Consider the following 8,168-nt stretch of genomic DNA (forward strand, 5'->3'; position numbering starts at 1 on the left):
AGCAATGAACTCCTATTTTCAAACAAATTTACTGCAGTTAATGAATATATACATTTTTCAGTGGCTCTGTTATTCCCAATTCAATACATGAAACCAATGACACCTTTATAATAATGTTTCTCTTTTCCTCATTGCCTTCCATTGAGTAAAATAGATTTCCATGCGAAAGCCTCACAATGGCACAGCTCATCTTTAAAGTTTAGATCAGTTTAGTCTCTCAATATTTCTTATTTTTCTATTTCTCATCTTAATTTGATTGAAAGTGCCTGAACAACTGCTTTCTATTAGGTTATTGCTGGCAAAATTAGCCTTGCTGTATGATCTAGAAACAGTATTTTAAAGGGAGCCTCAAGCAACATACTTAAAATCTACAAAGGCACCAATTTCATATCCATGCATAATGTTTAAAGAAATCCCTGCAAGGAGCCATATGGTTTTGCAAAGAATCAGTTGATGAATGGATGCCGAGTTGCATAACTCATTCATGGTAGTCCCTTAGGCAAATCCCAGTGAGAACTAAGCTATTTAATTGTTATTTTTTTTACATCAAAGACAATTACATAAAATTGTGTTTGCTCAAGTTGCTGAGTTTCTTTCCCCTTCTCATGAAGATGGTAAATATTTACCATTCAAATTCCAAACTCTTGTCATCTACACCAACCTGATAAAAGGCTGAAGAGAGCCAGAGCACCAAAGAACTCATGTAGCTGTGAAAGTCACAACCACTCTGCACCTGCATTGATTTTCCCCTGACACAACTGTTCCGGGTGTAGTGGACCACAGGACACTGTGGAGTGCAGAGGGAGAACCAAATACCACCTGGTACCCCTTCAGAGCCTTAAGCTTGAACTGTACTGTCATTTTACACCTGGTTTCAGCAAAGCCTGAGTCTGCTGCTTCATGTCATGTGGTTATTGATTCAAGGAGTTGCATTTCTTACCTCCGTGCCGAGAGATCAGCAAGAGCAACTCAGTTACACTTCCCAAGTTCTCCAAAGTGAGCGATACCTTGCAGGAGCAGAGACACTTCCAGAAACACCGTCCTGCTCACCACCTTTCCAGGGTACCCAACGCTATCATCATTAGCAAGAGGCATTTGCAATGGGAATGTTCTCCTACAAGGTGTCTCCAGGCATGACTAGCTGGTCCATGCAGAGATCAACCCTGGAGAGTTGGTCCATGATCTTTGGCCAAACACATAGGCCAAGAGAACCCCAGAATTTTGTCCATTGTCACTGCCTACATTTCCCAAGGCTAAACCATCACAGTCTCTCTATCACCCAACAACCCCTCACCAGCCAGGAAGGGGAATCAGGAGAAAGGAGAGCAGACCCACAGGTAGAAGTGAAACAGATTTAATGAAACACCACCGATACCGACAGAGATATACTCAGCCAAATGAATAGCCAGTCATCACAGTGAACCAGAGAGCAATCCTTGGGAGAAGCCAGAGGAGGAGCAGAGGGAACCCCAGCAGAAACCCCACAGAAACTCCTTCCTTCAGCAAACCTTCCCCCTTTATAATGACCATGACACTATAGTGTGGGCTACACCTGTAGCTCACTCAAGTCAGCTGCCCCGGCTGACTCCACACAGCATGGCTGGGCTGGGATTCTGTCCCAGCCAAACTGGGACAGACACTAATTATTTGGGTCTGGGGGTTCTTACATTAAATAAGGGTCGTTTGTTCCATCACAAATTTAAAAGGTCAAACTGGTGGCTCTAGGAAGGATTGTTTCAGACTTTTGTGTAATACTAAATTTTCTGGTGTAGTCTTTTTATAAAAGACACATCTAGGTAGGAGACAGTTCCACCTTTTTACTAGATTATCCTTGACCTGGGCTTGTTTTCCAACTTCGCAATAAAAGAGTGTGTTAGGCAGCAAGAAACCCTGCTGAACTTTTGAGATAGCTGTATTCCACTTAATGATATGAAATTAAAAAGGAGGGTTTCTTTTTCCTGCCAAAATGGAACTTGGGCAAAAAAGCTTCTCTACAAATAATTTGGAGTTAAAATAACTTTGGTTTTGGGCCTGAAGATGCAGAAACACGATAAACACTGATATTAAATTGTCACAGAGTTTGTGCCAGTTGGATTGCAAAGAAAATACTGACCTTCAATGTGAGATGAATAGATGCTTAACCACCGGTTTGATTCGAGCAAAAGAATGACAGTTATTTGAAAGCTCTGAACTACCTCATAAGGGGTGAGGACTATATTTAAACAGATGTTCTCAAAGGAGAAATAGTCTATTCATTAAACCATCAATAATGCAAGGCCAAAGATACTTGGCGACCTCCTCTAATTATGTGAATTATTGACTGTGACAACACTTGAGCCTACTATAACATTTTATAATTCTGTCATAGGAGGAGATGAATGAACCTGCTCTGTACAGTCTAGATCACTAATTAAATAACCATTTGTAAGTTGGATGGAGCAAGAATAGCTGTAGGAGAACCATCACAAATCAAGAAGCACCTTCCTACACGTAGCTGATATTCATGTCCAGAATAATTTTTAAAAATGATCCTACAGCGTTTCCTGGAACTGCACACCAACATTGACACACTTGACTAGCATCAGCGAGGGTAAATTGCTTTTTCCTCCGTGGAAAGATCTATGCAGATTCTAACTGGAACCTAATGAGCATTTTTCTGTGTTAGACAACACATGTCCGCATCACAAGTTAATATCTCTACATGAACGCGCCCAAAGATCAAGGAACATCCCATTGCACTGCAAGCAGGTGTCTTTGGGGGTCTGGGGGATACCAGCCCTTAAGGCAGGACCCAGATCAGACGGTTCAGAAAAGGAGGAGCTTGAAGCTTGTCGAAAGGAGAGTGCAGAGGAAGAGAAGAACCCCAAGCTTCCAATAAGAGGAAATCCAGCCCAAATTCTGCTTGAAGACCATCTGATGGTAGATCATACAGTGACAGAGATGCCACTTTCATGCACAGGCAGACGGGCCTGCTTTCAAGCAGACGACGTTAGCAGAAGTTTCTTAAACCGCTTAAAGAGGCTGGGTTGGGTGTCACGTTGACTCATTGATGGTACGGTTTTGAAGCTCTTTCTGCCTGACGCCTGAGTTGTCCCATCCTTGGGAAGCCACAGCCTGTAATAGAGCTGTGGTCGCTCAAGCTGGTTTCTCCAAATTAGAGACTGCGCAGAGCTGTGGCTTCAGATACCCAAAGGAATTGCTTTTTTCTTCTTTTCCCATGGATGTGGAAAAGGAGAGAAGGGCTCTGAAGCCACCAAAAGCGATAGCGCTACCTCCAGTTAAAGTGGGAGCGATGAAGTCCATTCCTGATGTGAAGCTGTTGTCATCGTCACCAGTCACGGACAGGCGATGGCCCTGCGCGTGGCCCACGGCCATTGCACACCATTGCACAAACACCGTCCCGTCCCTGGTTTCCCACTTCAGATGCCTCTGTCCTGCCTCGTGCACCAGGTAGCTTGAACCCACAGTGATTTTGGGGTCACTCATTCACAGGAGAAAGTCCTCACTCATCCATCAAAATCCGCTGTATTCCCTCAGCACCAGGAGGGTGCCCACACGAGCATGCTCTCAGCCTTCAGGCCTTTTTACTATTTCCATCGTCGTTTATGAGCCACGACCAAGAAAGCCACATGGTCACAACAAGCTTTTCTAGGGAATTTCTTTTACTGTTGTGAGAAAAGAACGCTTTGCCTTTATGAAGAGATTATTTATACAGGTCAGCTTTTGCAGGCAAAAGGAAAGTCCCTGGCTTGAGGAGGTTATGAGGTAGTTGGGACAAAAAATAGAGCGCAAAGACCACAGGTTGAGAGAGGAGGAAATACTGAAGTATGACTAAAAGGAACAGGGAAGTGTCCTGAAAAGAAGAAGGAGGCAAGTCTTGCGAACTGTTTGGAGCCAGTAATTGATTGATGCTTTTCGGGAGGTGTGTTGCACTTCTGTGACTCGATGGGTAGGTGGGAGCAGAATGGGAAAATACTTATTCACGTTTCATGTATTAGGACCCCTTTGCGGAGAGCATCCCCGTCCCCTCCCAGCCCCGGGGCTGGGGGCTGCCTTCGGGCGCAGCCCCCAGCAGATGGCAATGCAGGAAAAGCTGTAGCCGGGCAGGAGGCAAGAGCTGGGGCCGAGATGGCTGTTCTTGGGGAAAAAGCACCGCCTCAGAAAGCCGGCTGCGGTCTTTTCTGCGCGTCCTGCAAGGGAGCCCATCGTTTTCACGTCGTCGGCAATTCATTGTCTTTTGTTTGCTTTTTAAAGTCTAGGAGTTGAACTTACAGGCGTGCAGCGCTGACCTGGGGCAATGGGTTTGATGTTCCAGATCCAAAACCCTAGGGGTGACCTGTGAGGATATCCAAGTGCCCGGGGGTTTTCAGCAATCAAAGGTGGAAACTGTGATTTTTGTAATATATATATATGTGTGTGTGTCTATGTGTATGTGTGTATATATATATACACAGACACACATATAAAAATAACGTCTATGCATATGCCACGTAAGTAGAGATGTCACACATTATATTTATCTATAGATAGTCGTATATATAAAATGTTACTGAAGAACTCCACTAACAGCACATTCTCACATATTCTCTTGCTGCATCTTCTATCTCCGTGCAAGGCCACACTGTTTCCAGGCAAGGAGTAAGTCTTTAAACAGATCAGAGTCTTTAATGTGATCAGAGTCTTGCAGTAAAATAGGCAAGGAAGAGATTTCATTTGAAAGCAGCATTTCTGAGTATCACATCAAGGAAACTGCTTTTAATGACAGTTAAAAAGAGGACACCTCTCTCTGAGAAAGCACTGAATGTGGAGGTATTTTCCAAGCAGAACCAGTCACTGCTTTCCCTGTGCTTGTGGAGGAAAATGGATGTAGTCAGAATTTCAGAAAAAACAGAGAAGCGTTGAAAGTTTCTACTGGCACACTTTGCCTTTTATCTGAACACGCACCCACCAAAAAAAACCCCAAAACCCCCAAGAAAAACCACCCCCCAATACCAAAACAAAACCCAACACCCCCCCCCCCCCCCAAACTCTTAAGGCAATAAAAAAAAGCATGGAATATATTTGGACTTGTTAAGAAATTAATGAAAATAACTTGATTGCACCAGAAAGCTGGTGAAAAAGCTTCTTTTTCCTTTCATATTAAAACTGAAATAACTGCACCTGGCAGAGAAGTGGCTCTTGAAAGGCCAGCGATGGTGAACTGAAATCACAACTGAGTTGCCAAAATGCTGCCGTGGGCACCGTAACCACAGTGGCTTCAGAGCAAATGATGGAAACACTGAGAAGTCCAGTGACATGTGTGTAAACACAGTGTAAGTTTACGTACTACAAACAAGGAATCCAAATTACAGTCGATATGATTTCTCTCATCTCCGTGTGCTTATGTCACTGCTTGGACTCGGTTTTAAGTGGTGCAATAAAAACCTGGTTGTAGCGCTTCGGAACCTGTGTTCAAAAATACACTGCATTGTCTCTCCAGAAGTGTCGTAGGTGACTGGCCTCGAACTGCACGGGAACACTTCAACGTTGATCTATGTTCTGGATTTACTGCTTAGGAAAGCAACGGTTCTTACTATTTCAGGACCACCAACTTATGTCAAATCTGTCTGTCTTGTGTCGAATCATACCGTGGCAACAGCAGGGTTAAACAGCTTCAGAGCAAGAACGAAAAGCTCCGAGTAGCGGACATTTAGCTCTGTAAAACATGTAAACAGCGTGGCCGATACTAAAAGAATATAAATTTTCCAAAGTTCTTGAAAAAAATCAGTGACATACAGGAAGGGTACAAGAACAAACCGCAGAAAAGAAATAGTTGCAATCATGCCTATGAGCCAAGGTTTAAATCAGTTTTGATTGTTGAGAGGTAGCTTGTTCATAAAATAAAAGGATCTTCACGGAAAAATACTAAATGTTCTCGAGTATAGCAGCGAAAAACACAAGAAACAAAAGATGAATTCAAACTGGAAACCAGGCACATATTTTACCAGTGAGGAAAGAGTTTCTCTGTCTCATGATGATGTTTTTCTGACAGATGTGCTCTAACCAAACAGCTCTGGATTGTAAATAGTTTTGAGACTTGACGTCTAAAATCAGGACAGTAGAGATCTATCGCTCCTGGCTCTTTTGGAAGGCATTAAGTTACAGTGAAGACTTTTTTACACAAAACAGAGGTGGCAGGACATGAAAAACCTGTGACTCAGACAGTAAACGTTAAAGCAGGAGCCCTGGATACTCCTGCTATGAAGCTGTAGTGGATTCTAGAGAGGGGACAGGATAGAGGGAGAGTATTTTGCAAATAAAGAGTTTAAGAAAAAGGATATTATGGCACTTTGAAGAGTCCTCGAGTTAAAAGCAACTACTGTAAGTTTCTGAGAATGTTCCCAATTTCAAGACTCAATTACCTGAGGACAGATAAGGGTGACAGGAAGGTTCCTCCAATGGTGGAAACCAGAGGAGCAGCCCCTCTAACTGCTCACAGTAGGGAGGGCTGCTTGGAGCTGCTGAAGTCGTGAGGCTGCAGTGTTAATCTTGGGGATTTTAACAGAACTGATCCATACCAATATATTTAGTGGGATTTGCGCAAAGTTTTAGAACATTCGAGAAACTGTTGCTCTGCGAGACTTTGTGTTTTAGCCTAGATAATTTCACTTCAATTGAGCAGGAGACTTTCTGGAGGGGCCCAAAGCTCTGTTTTGCTGCTTTCAATGTGCAACCAGGCCATAATCTTTATTCTAGCTGCTAGAATAATTTTGGTGTTTTGATTTTTCTTACGGGGTGAAATAATAGAAAATAATGATTCATTTTGAACTTGTCCGATCCTAGATGGAGGTGTTATTTTGCAATAATAATTTTAAATAGACACCTGATGGTTCAGTGCTAGGTTTGTTGGTCCAAAGGTTCTTCTTGGCTTCTTCAGCCAAGATGACAAAAGTGATACCAGCATTCTGATCTCTTTGCATGCTGCTCCTGGAAATACAAGGTGCGGAGGGAAAGAATTAAGACTAATACCTTATTCAGATCAAAATTTAATCCAGCATCTCACATCCTCAAACACAGAGATCACAGACTATGTTATTTATGGTTTCCTGATGTGAAGAAACCAGTCATTATCCTTTGCTAATTGGTTTAGAGTAAGAGAGGTATTTCTGGATGTGGCAACTGCTAATCTTACTTCAGTGAGGAATTCTTCATGTTGCCTCCTCAGAGGAGGGCTCCAAACATAAAGATAGGGAGTATGTTTTGGCCAAGGGTAGGATAGTATCTCTCTTAACAGGACAGGTGACATTCTTCCCAGTGATTATAAAAATGAAGACATGGTAGGTGTTGAGTCAAAGAAGGTCTGCTATTCACAGAAGGAGCAAAACAGGGATTCAGCTGTTGCTGCTGTGCTTTTTTCTGTCCCTAGTAGTTAAACTGAATAATTAGCTCTTCTGTAAATACAGCACCCTTTTTATTCACTGTTTTTGGAAGCGGGATAATGCATCACTGAAGCTAGAGAGCTGGCAATGGATATGACAGTGAAATTCAAAGTAAACAGATACCACAAAGTCTGGATCATCAGCACGTATGTATATCTGAGATCTGAGATTTACAAAGCGCTCCTGCAAAAAAAACCCATCAAAACAAAAAACCAAACAAAAACCCAACTGATTTGCATCAGCACCGTCAATTCCCATCTATTCTTCACTGTCTGACCATCTAACAGGATGAGATCATGCACTTGATGGTATTCATCCCGTTCCAGAGCTTTTGCTCCTGGAGCTGGCTGTGTCTTGGTTTCCACCCACACAGGTTTGCAGCACAGCTGCTCTAGGCACCCTCTGTAACCACAGGATGGTCAAGTTGCAAACGCTTTGAGGGCAAGAACCACTTACAGACCCCAGAGACTTCAAGCCCGTTCTGCTCAAGCCTCACGCTGACTCCAGAAGAGGGTCAGGCAGCAGGTTGTCATACTCCTGAAATAAGAACATCACGCTAGACTAAGTTGGTCAGAGCTGCGGGTTACCCTTCTCTCCCTAACGTACATCCTCGCACTGCTCAGGTACCCCTGCAGCTGGCAGAGAGACAGCACAAGCTCCAGCAGCCGCCTGCAGAGACGCTCTCCCGGTGCAGTACCTCACCGCCCGCCTGAATTCTTCTCAGTTTCCTATGGGGGAAATCAGCCCTGT

The sequence above is a fragment of the Leptosomus discolor genome, chromosome 4 (genome assembly GCF_034619465.1).
Source record: "Leptosomus discolor isolate bLepDis1 chromosome 4, bLepDis1.hap2, whole genome shotgun sequence".
In the NCBI taxonomy this organism is placed as follows: Eukaryota; Metazoa; Chordata; class Aves; order Leptosomiformes; family Leptosomidae; genus Leptosomus; species Leptosomus discolor.